Source organism: Polypterus senegalus, chromosome 13 (assembly GCF_016835505.1).
Source record: "Polypterus senegalus isolate Bchr_013 chromosome 13, ASM1683550v1, whole genome shotgun sequence".
Taxonomy (NCBI): Eukaryota; Metazoa; Chordata; class Cladistia; order Polypteriformes; family Polypteridae; genus Polypterus; species Polypterus senegalus.
Genome location: NC_053166.1, coordinates 157,423,992 through 157,436,146, shown reverse-complemented (window position 1 = coordinate 157,436,146; position 12,155 = coordinate 157,423,992).

Below are 12,155 nucleotides of genomic sequence, written 5' to 3'. Positions count from 1 at the left end.
GTGTTATTTTGTACACGCAACAAATTACCCAGAGCTAAATTTAACACTTAATATAATGATCTTTATTTTTTTTTTTTTTAGCACATTAACAGTTCGATCATCACGGGCGATTTTCTGCAGATTGGACTAAACGGGTTTCAGAATCTTTGGATCTTCGTTGAGCTTGAAATATGCAATTCTACGGTTTACCACTGGAGGGAGACACATTAACGTTTTCTTGCTGCCGGGACGCTTTGGTTTCCCGGTCGGATGTCGCCTCTGTTTTGGACAGTTTGGCGAAAGACACACTCCCGTCCGAGTCCTGGGTTCAAATCCCATGTACAGTCCGGGGTCCGTGTGCAGTTTGCTTGGCCTGCTGGGATTCTTTTTTTTTTTTTCTGACCGCTCCGTTTTTCCTACCACATCCTCAAAGACGTGTAGATGAGGTGCACTCTGGAGCGGACTGGGTCTCAAAACCGGCCCGGGCCTCCTTCAGCGAGTGAGTGACAAGGTGACCCACTCGGCCTGTTAGTCATTGTGATTTTCTTACAATTTGTGATGAGTACGCGGCTCGCTACTCGCTATGAGCCTATTATATGAACTCTTGTCTAAACTGTTGCCAAACTTAACCTGTATACTGTTGTTTAGGCACAACTTAAAACTTGACGACGTGCTTAGAAAAAAAATTGAATGAAAAATTAAAATGTAGTAACACGTCGTACACGTTAGAGTACATGTCAAGTGTCAGTACCCAGTAGGCTAGTAGCTGCCTATTTACAATGGAGTAAGTTATAATGAAAACCTCACGTGATTGAAATGTTCCATTAACTTAACGATAAACTATATTTCATCATACAAATAATCGCAGCTGAAAAGCACCAATTATCGCTCATGCCGACGACAAAAAAAACAATAAAATGCATTATACATAATCTAAACTAATTTTGGGCAGCATGGTGGCGCAGTGGTAGAGCTGCTGCCTCGCTGTAAGGAGGCCTGGGTTCACTAACAGCATGGAGTTTGCATGTCCTCCCCGTGTCTGCGTGGGTTTCCTCCCACGGTCCGGAGACATGCAGGTTAGGTGCATTGGAGATCCTAAATTGTCCCTAGTGTGTGCTTGGTGTGTGTGTTTCCTGAGGTGGGCTGGCCTTCCTGCCTTGCGCCCTGTGCTGGCAGGGATTGGCTCCAGCAGATATAGCAGGTTGGACAATAACTGACCGGCTAAACTAATTACAGTGGTGTTAAAAACTATTTGCCCCCTTCCTGATTTCTTATTCTTTTGCATGTTTGTCACACAAAATGTTTCTGATCATCAAACACATTTAACCATTAGTCAAATATAACACAAGTAAACACAAAATGCAGTTTTTAAATGATGGTTTTTATTATTTAGGGAGAAAAAATCCAAACCTACATGGCCCTGTGTGAAAAAGTAATTGCCCCCTGAACCTAATAACTGGTTGGGCCACCCTTAGCAGCAATAACTGCAATCAAGCGTTTGCGATAACTTGCAATGAGTCTTTTACGGCGCTATGGAGGAATTTTGGCCCACTCATCTTTGCAGAATTGTTGTAATTCAGCTTTATTTGAGGGTTTTCTAGCATGAACCGCCTTTTTAAGGTCATGCCATAGCATCTCAATTGGATTCAGGTCAGGACTTTGACTAGGCCACTCCAAAGTCTTCATTTTGTTTTTCTTCAGCCATTCAGAGGTGGATTTGCTGGTGTGTTTTGGGTCATTGTCCTGTTGCAGCACCCAAGATCGCTTCAGCTTGAGTTGACGAACAGATGGCCGGACATTCTCCTTCAGGATTTTTTGGTAGACAGTAGAATTCATGGTTCCATCTATCACAGCAAGCCTTCCAGGTCCTGAAGCAGCAAAACAACCCCAGACCATCACACTACCACCACCATATTTTACTGTTGGTATGATGTTCTTTTCTGAAATGCTGTGTTCCTTTTACGCCAGATGTAACGGGACATTTGCCTTCCAAAAGTTCAACTTTTGTCTCATCAGTCCACAAGGTATTTTCCCAAAAGTCTTGGCAATCATTGAGATGTTTCTTAGCAAAATTGAGACGAGCCCTAATGTTCTTTTGCTTAACAGTGGTTTGCGTCTTGGAAATCTGCCATGCAGGCCGTTTTTGCCCAGTCTCTTTCTTATGGTGGAGTCGTGAACACTGACCTTAATTGAGGCAAGTGAGGCCTGCAGTTCTTTAGACGTTGTCCTGGGGTCTTTTGTGACCTCTCGGATGAGTCGTCTCTGCGCTCTTGGGGTAATTTTGGTCGGCCGGCCACTCCTGGGAAGGTTCACCACTGTTCCATGTTTTTGCCATTTGTGGATAATGGCTCTCACTGTGGTTCGCTGGAGTCCCAAAGCTTTAGAAATGGCTTTATAACCTTTACCAGACTGATAGATCTCAATTACTTCTGTTCTCATTTGTTCCTGAATTTCTTTGGATCTTGGCATGATGTCTAGCTTTTGAGGTGCTTTTGGTCTACTTCTCTGTGTCAGGCAGCTCCTATTGAAGTGATTTCTTGATTGAAACAGGTGTGGCAGTAATCAGGAAATTGAACTCAGGTGTGATACACCACAGTTAGGTGATTTTAACAAGGGGCAATTACTTTTTCACACAGGGCCATGTAGGTTTGGATTTTGTTTCTCCCTAAATAATAAAAACCATCATTTAAAAACTGCATTTTGTGTTTACTTGTGTTATATTTGACTAATGGTTAAATGTGTTTGATGATCAGAAACATTTTGTGTGACAAACATGCAAAAGAATAAGAAATCAGGAAGGGGGCAAATAGTTTTTCACACCACTGTATTAGTACTGAAGAACTGAAATACTATGAGATAAAATAAATTGCAATAATGTATACGCTAACCGAAATGTTGTAGCAGCCTACATAACTGGCCAGTCGGGTTGGCCTTCTGGACTGTTCCGTCACTTTATAATGTGGCTGAGAGGGTGGCGGTGAATAGCCCTTCAGGCACTTTTGAGGACGACCCATTGCTGGGAGGATCCCGCCTGGTGGTCATGTTTCCATAACTACTGAGAGGGGAAAGGATGTTTCGGTGCATCCTCCATGATATTGGTTTGCATCCTCCAAGCCACATTATGGAGTAAATACTTCAGCGGGACGTTACCCAGGGCCCGGTGCTCAGTCCTATCGGCCATGATAAATGAATGGTCGAGGTAGCCAGGAGTTTTTGATTCTGTCTGGCTATTTTGTTCCACCAGCTTTTCTGCATTTGTGTGAAATGGCTACCTGTACCTACTACTGCCTCCACACGCCAGCCTCGAATATGGACTGGGATCACTAAGAGGGGAGCTATAGTGAATACTACTGACACGGTATTGAAACAGAAATCGGCCAAAGGCAGTTTCTCGCTGCAACGTTGAGTACTGACAACTAAAACAACTTGATGACGTAATACGGTTTATTAGAGGACTACGGAAATCGCAGTACCGGACAGATAATGTTTAGTAGTTTAGAAAATTAATTTTAATGTCAAACATACCAATACATACAATTTATTTAATGAAACAGCTGGCCCCTGACCAGACCAGAGCCCGTGGCCCACCGGGCATTGCCCAAATGCCCTAATGGCCAGTCTGCCCCTGCTAGGCGTCTCTGTGATGGACTGGCGTCCTGCCTTGGCCAGAGAGATGTCAGGACTCACCCAGCCCTACAACGACCCCAGGCTGCTTTAAGTAAATCTGAGAATGATATTTTGTGTTAACCCGGGTTCAAATCTGAACATGGCGGCTGCTCCCGTTGTGCCTGAAGCGGATCATTTTGGTTTCGACTCACAGTCCAGCACAGGCGCATGTTAGGTTGAATGGTGACTCCAAAGCAGCCCAATATGTGTGCCCAGCAGAGGACTGGCATCCCATCCTAGGAGGTGGGCTTCCCTAGAAACCTGTAATGAAATGTGTGGGTTCGATAAATGGATGGGTGTCTTAGAAGAAATGAGAAGGGACGGGGACGGGCTCACTGAAGACGGCCGAGTGTGGTGACGTCGCAATATTTGTGTCTAACCCTAAACGTTTCTTATTCCGAGAGTCACAAACGACTTCCTCGGATGGCTTTCTCTGCCCAATTACAGAGAGAGAGTCCATTTTAAAATACGTAACAGCGCAAAATGGCTTCAGTGGGCGCAAGGTGGGAACAAAACCCGGAAGGGACGCCAGCGCAGTGACACGCAGAGGAGCGCAGGTCAGCGTGACAAAAACCAACCCTTGCCCACCAAAAGGATCGAAAAGGCGCTATATTTAAAAAAAAAAAGTGATGTTTCGACTTACATCTGACGGATCAGGACACCGACTTCTTAAATGTCACCCTGCCTAGAAAATACAGTACTTGGGGGTGTCATGCCGCTTTCGTTTTGTTCGCTCTTTTTAATCACAGGCTTAGGCCTCAAACATCCATGTGCAGGCCGTTCACCTCTCATGAAACTCAAATTATTCTTTAATTCCTAATCACATGACATGCCATCCTCCTCCCTGCTTAATCCAATGGAGTATGGCAGAGGTCCGCAGCCTAGAAGCTCAGCAGGTTTGGGCCCGACGAGTACTTGGAAGGGAGACCACCTAGGAACAGAATGGGCTTCTGCTGGAAGAGGTGTTGGTGAGGCCAGCGACCCGGTTTAGGTCCTTCAGGTCTGGTACGGTCCTTGCTAAGGTTGTCCTCATTAGGACCCGTGGCCACTCACTCACCTACCAGTGACCGGAGCAGCCTGCTTTTACGCCTAAGAAGTCTACCATCGACCGCATCCTGGCACTGAGGGTTCTCGTGGAGCGCAAACGCCAATATCGGCAGAGTTTCTTTGCAGCGTTTCTCGATTTTCGTAAAGCGTTCGACTCAGTTCATCAGGTTGCCATGTACAACATTGTGGGACGTCCTGAGACTTTGCGGGATCCCCTCGAGGTTGCTGGATATCATGGCCGGCCTGTACGCTGGTACTGCGAGTGTTGTGCAGAGTGGAGGCAGAACCTCTGCGTTTTTCCCAGTTGATTCTGGGGGTCCGTCGGCGGTGTGTTCTGCTCCTACTCTGTTCAATGATCACATGGGCTGGGTGGTGGGCAGGTCGTGGGGTCCAGCGGCTGTGGGGCATCTGTTGGTGACAAAAGATTCATAGATCTGTGACCTTCATGGAGTCAATGGAGGCTCTGATCGGGGGTCTCGAGAGACTGAGTGAGGGGTCTGAGTGACCTGATAAAAACCAAAGATCCAGGCTTTTAATGACCTCTTGGGCACGGCCATCAGGTGTGTGTCGACCTCGTCGAGAGGTTTACTGACCTCAGCAGTGACATTCATGTGTCTGGTGACTCTTCCTATGAAGTCAGTAGATGGATTGGGAGAGCATGGAGGGGTCATGAGGTCACTAGAAAGGGGTGTGTGGCGCCCCTGATATCTCAGCAAAAGGACGAAGGTCCAAGTCTTTAGAGCCCTGGTGCTTCCAGTTTGCGAGACATGGACACCATCCAGTGACCTGAGACGAAGACTGGACCCCTTCATGAGTGTATTTGGAGAATCCCTGGGCACCGCTGGTCTGACTTTAGAACATCAGAACACTCTGGACGAGAGCAGGCCATTCAGCCCAACAAAGCTCGCCAGTCCTGTCCACTTATTTCTTCCTACATGACATCAAGTCGAGTTTTGAAAGTCCCTAACGTCTTACTGTCTACCACACTACTTGGTCGCTTATTCCAAGTGTCTATCGTTCTTTATGTAAAGAAAAACTTCTTAATGTTTGTGCGACATTTCCCCTTAAGAAGTTTTTAACTGTGTCCACGTGTTCTTGATGAACTGATTTTAAAGTCAACGTCTTGATCCACTGGACTAATTCCCTTCATGATTTTAAACACTTCTGTCAGGTCTCCTCTTAATCTTCTTTTCCTTAAGCTGTAAAGGCTCAGCTATTTGAATCTTACCTCATAACTAATCCCCTGTAGCCCTGGAATCAGCCTAGTCGCTCTCCTCTGGACCTTCTCTAGTGCTGTTATGTCTTTATGGAGACCAAAACTGCACATAGGACTCCAGAGGAGGCCTCACCAGTGTGTTATAAAGCCTGAGCGTCACCTCCTGTGACTTGTACTCCACACATCAAGGCGCTATATAACCTGACATTCTAGTTAGCCTTCTTAATGGCCTCTGAACCCTGTCTGGCAGTTGTTGGTGTCGAGTCCACTACGACTACTTAGTCCTTCTCATGAGGTGTACTTTTGACTTTCAGACCCCACATTGTATATTCAAACCTAACAAGACCAAAACCTTATGCAAGCGTTAGGCTCAGCTCTTTGAATCTTTCCTCAGAACTAATCCCCTATAGTCCTGGAATTGGCCGAGTCGTTTCTTCTCTGGACTTTCTCTAGTGCTGCTATGTCTTTATGGAGACCAAAACGTCACTCAGTACTCCAGAAGAGGCCTCACCAGTGTGTTATAAAGCCTGAGCGTCACCTCCTGTGACTTGTACTCCACACATCAAGGCGCTATATAACCTGACATTCTAGTTAGCTTTCTTCATGGCTTCTGAATCCTGTCTGGTAGTTGTTGGTGTCGAGTCCACTGTAACTCCTAAGCTCTTCTCGTGAGGCGCACTTTTCATTTTCAGAGCTCCCATTGTGTATTCAAACCTCACGTTTCTACTTCCTACGTGTAATTCTTTACATTTACTGACATTAAATTTCATCTGCCACAAATCTACCCAAGTGTATCTGCTGTCCAAGACCCCTGGAATGATTCAATGGATTCTTGATTATCTGCCAGTCTGCCAAGCTTGGGTATCATCTGCAAACGTCACCAGCTTGTTCTTTATATTCCTATCCACATCTCTAGTGCTGCTGTGTCTTTATGGAGACCAAAATGGCACCCAGGACTCCAGATGAGGTCTCACCACTGTGTTTTAAAGCCTGAGCGTCACCTCCTGTGACTTGTACTCCACACATCAAGGTGCTATATAACCTGACATTCTGTTAGCCTTCTTAATGGCCTCTGAACCCTGTCTAGCAGTTGTTGGTGTCGAGTCCACTGTGACTCCTAAGTTCTTCTCATAAGGCCTACTTCTGATTTTCAGAGCTCCATTTGTGTATTCAAACCTCACATTTCTACTTCCTACGTGTAATTCTTTACATTTAATTCCTAATGTTTGTGTGAAATTTACTCTTAAGGTCCCAACTGTGTCCCCGTGTTCTTGATGAACTCATTTTGAAGTCACCGTCTCGATCCACTGGACTAATTCCCTTCATGATTTTGCACACTTCAGTCAGGTCTCCTCTTAATCTTCTTTTCCTTAAACTGTAAAGGCTGAGCTCTTTTAATCTTACCTCATAACTAATCCCCTGTAGTCCTGGAATTGGCCGAGTCGTTTCTTCTCTGGACTTTCTCTTGTGCTGCTGTGTCTTTATGGAGAGCAAAACTGCACCCAGTAATCCAGATGAGGCCTCACCAGTGTGTTATAAAGCCTAAGCATCACCTCCTGTGACTTGTACTCCACACATCAAGGCGCTATATAACCTGACATTCTGTTAGCCTTCTTAATGGCCTCTGAACCCTGTCTGGCAGTTGTTGGTGTCGAGTCCACTACGACTACTTAGTCCTTCTCATGAGGTGTACGTTTGACTTTCAGACCCCACATTGTATATTCAAACCTAACAAGACCAAAACCTTATGCAAGCGTTAGGCTCAGCTCTTTGAATCTTTCCTCAGAACTAATCCCCTATAGTCCTGGAATTGGCCTTGTCGTTTCTTCTCTGGACTTTCTCTAGTGCTGCTGTGTCTTTATGGAGACCAAAACGTCACTCAGAATTCTAGATGAGGCCTCACCAATGTGTTATAAAGCCTTAGTAGAACCTCCTGTGACTTGTACTCCACACATCAAGGCGCTATATAACATGACATTCTGTTAGCCTTCCTAATGGCCTCTGAACACTGACTGGCAGTTGTTGGTGTCAAGTCCATTGTGACTCCTAAGTTCTTCTCATAAGGCCTACTTCTGATTTTCAGAGCTCCATTTGTGTATTCAAACCTCACATTTCTACTTCCCTACGTGTAGAACTTTACATTTACTTCCTAATGTTTGTGCGATATTTACTCTTACATTCCCAACTGTGTCCCCGTGTTCTTGATAAACTCATTTTAAAGTCACCGTCTCGATCCACTGGACTAATTCCATTCATGATTTTGCACACTTCAGTCAGGTCTCCTCTTAATCTTCTTTTCCTTAAACTGTAAAGGCTCAGCTCTTTTAATCTTTCCTCATAACTAATCCCCTATAGCCCTGGAATTGGCCGAGTCGCTCGACTTTGTGTTGCTCATGGAGTCCCGAATGTGGCACATGACCTGCATTGTGAGGGGGCCTCAGTTACGGCACTGCGGTCATGTGACGCTCTTACCCGAGGGTGATCCAGCTCACAGGACCCTCATTGTTCAGGACCCGAGTGGCTGGACCAGGCCAAGGGGACACCCACATAACACCTGGCTGCAGCAGATAGATGGGTGGGACTGGACCACCTGTCTGCCTGAGGGGTTGCCAACCCGAATCCCTTCCGTCATGTGGTGGGTGCGTCAACATGCTATACCAGCTCCCTGACCTGACCTGACTGTTCTGGGTTAAGCAATACATCACTCATTCAATTTATATCTTTTTTAATATAGTGCCCTCTTTTTAAATGAATAATGATTTAACGTGCCATCTATTGTGAATTTCCCCTTGGGATTAATAAAGTATCTATCTATCTATCTATCTATCTATCTATCTATCTATCTATTGTATAGTGCCTTTCATGTCTATCTATCTATCTATCTATCTGTCTATCTATCTATCTATCTATCTATCTATCTATCTATCTATCTATCTATTGTATAGTGCCTTTCATGTCTATCTATCTATCTATCTATCTATCTATCTATCTATCTATCTATCTATCTATCTATCTATCTATCTATCTATCTATCTATCTATCTATCTATCTATCTATTGTATAGTGCCTTTCATGTCTATCTATCTATCTATCTATCTATCTATCTATCTATCTATCTATCTATTTACCATATTTGGCAAGAAAAAGTAAAAAAACAAAGAACAACAAACTTGAGGGTCTTTTCTAGTTGTGAATGTTATGAATGTTAAAGGATCCTCAATCCTGCCTGGTCTATTTGTGCTCAGTACGTCAGTCACCTCACCTCACATCCAATTGAGGAGCGCAGGGCACTGGAGCCTATGCCATCCACACTGGGCACTGGGGCCCATTTCAGAAAGCACCCATGGAAGGACCGGTTTGGAGTTGCCAATTGACTCAACTTGGGGGTTACGGGTGGGAGATACGCCACAGCACATTGAGAGAAACCCACCGGACGCACAGAAAACTACAAGGTGTGGGGTTTAAAGTCAGGGCTGCAGATCTTTGAGGTGGCAGAGCGTTGTGCCATCAGGCTGCCCTCACTGCTCCATTCAAATCTAACATCTGCCATTCTAAGGTCAGTATCAACTTCTATTTTTCCCCATTCAGTTTCTCCTGCTGCTTTACTTCTTCACCAGTCAGATGCTGGCCACGGTGGGCTGCCCCCCTGCTTGTGGGCTTCAAGTCAAGCCAAGCTCATTTTTTTTTTTTTTGCCTTTGCGCGTCGCCCTGCTCGGTGTGATAGGACATCTGGACAGCTGACCTCGCCTGGTGGCCGCGTTATCAGGGGGTGTCTGACTTCAGGACCCTGATTATCTCTGGCGTGGGGTGGGGAGGCCATGTGTCTCAGGGCTTGGGGTCTTATCAGAGGTTTAGTCGGCTACTCCTCTACTGACCAGCAGGCGAGGTGGCATTGGGGGCTCTTATCATGAAATCGAAGTCGTCTGAAATCATTCATGACTTATTGTGTATGGTGGTCCGAAATGCGCCATGTGATTATTTTAATGAAATACTGGACTTTGCAATTCAAAAATAAGTTTGTGGTTCAAATGGGATTTCATGACACTTCTTCCTCTTCATCTTCTTCATCTTCATCACACTTCTATTCAGGGTCAATGTTGACGTTGATGAACAAGCCAATAATTAGCAAACCTGCAGCTTTTTTCATAACCAAGCCTCCATAGAGTAAGATGGACTGCAAATCCTTGAACTCTGGTCTCTAACAATCATTTCAGAGATGATGGGAATCTTTTAAATGACTGCAATGAACGTATTCATCTCTTTATCTTTACTGATTTGAACCCTAACGCATTTTGCAATCCTAGGGTCTCTTGAACCCACTGGGTCGTGACCCACCATTGGGTCACAGGCTGCCCTCTGTGGGTGGCGAGTTGCTAGTGTTTATATCGGTAGAGTGTCGGGGTGAGTCACGAAGTGGGCCCCTCTGACGATCGCACTTAATCCCCCCCCGCTCTAACAATCGCACTTGACTCACCAATGGAGACCCCCAAACCACCACCACCACTCTAATCGCGCTTGACTCGCCCATGCTGGTGGGCGGTGAAGACACACTTATGTGGGTCACGTCATCAAAATGGCTGAGAAACACTGACTTAGATCATTCTTTAAATTAAAATTGTTACCAGACAACTTTTTGGAATTTTATTAGCCCGGATTATTAGGATTAGAAAGGTAACCAGCCTGGAAAACAGAGCACTGATCTAATGCAAAGTGCTTTATGATTGGTGGTTATTCATGTAGTGATTATTAAATCTACCGGAAGAAAGGCCTTTTAAAAGTAGGGTGCCTTCTGAGCACAGACAGTGAACAGAAAGCAAAGACGATGAGGAAGAGAGAAGACTGACACCAAGACGAGACATCTGAGTTCCCAAAGAAACCAGCAAGAATTCTGCAGAAAGGACAGAAATCTGAAGCAGCTCTGCACCCAGACTTGAAAAGATTCATCTTCGTCATCATCTGCACCCTTACATAAATATCTTAAAACAATGACACCTTTCCAATATATTTCCTACTTTTGCCGCCACTGTTTTTAATAATTTTGTTTTATAGTGCTATTGATTGTCTAAGACAGGCAGCACGGTGGCGCAGTGGGTAGCGCTGCTGCCTTGCAGTTAGGAGACCCAGGTTCACTTCCAAGGTCCTCCCTGCGTGGAGTTTGTTTGTGATTAAAGTGCCCATGGAAGCCTTTTACGGTGGCGCAGTGGGTAGCACTGCTGCCTGGCAGTTACGATACCTGTGGGTTCACATCCCAGGTCCTCCCTGCGCGGAGTTTGCATGTTCTCCCCGTGTCTGCGTGGGTTTCCTCCCACAGCCCAAAGACATGCAGGTCAGGTGGATTGGCGATCCTAAATTGTCCCTAGTGTGTGCTTGGCATGTGGATGTGTGTGTGTGTGTCCTGCGGTGGGCTGGGTTTGTTTCCTGCCTTGTGCCCTGTGTTGGCTGGGATTGGCTCCAACAGACCCCTGTGACCCTGTAGTTAGGAGGTAGAGGGTTGGATAATGGATGGATGGATTGTCTAAGAGAGGTTGAAACCAACATACACCTCATCATTAACGTTTGCAGTGCACGATCTACTGGAATGTTTTATGTAATGCATTTAGTAATAAAATGTCTCTTCCATTCCAACAGGTGGCGCAACACAAACATTCACATTGGTTTCATGAATCCTATATGAAACAGCATGTCAACAGATAGTGCAGCACAAGCATTTTCTAGTAACAAAGAGGAATAACAGATTCCACATCACAGACATTAACTGCGCTTTTATGAAACCTGTACAAAATGGCATAAAACAGAGACATATGCATTGTATTTGTCATTTCAACAGATGGGGCGTCACAAACATTTGTAGTAAAGAAATTAATTAAATTTGTCATTCCAACAGATGGCACATAACAGAAACATTATACACTGGTTTTATGATTCCTATACAAAATGTGCATCACAAACAGTAGTAACATATACATTGTATTTGTCATTTCAACAGATGGGGCGTCACAAACATTTGTAGTAAAGAAATTAATTAAATTTGTCATTCCAACAGATGGCGCAGCACAAACCTTAAAACTGGTTTTATGAATCAGATACAAAATGGCACATAACAGAGACATATACATTACATTTGTCATTTCAACAGATGGTGCATCACAAACCTTAATTAAAACTGGTTTTATGAATCCCATACAAAATGGCATATAACAGAAACATATGCATTGTATTTGTCATTTCAACAGATGGGGCGTCACAA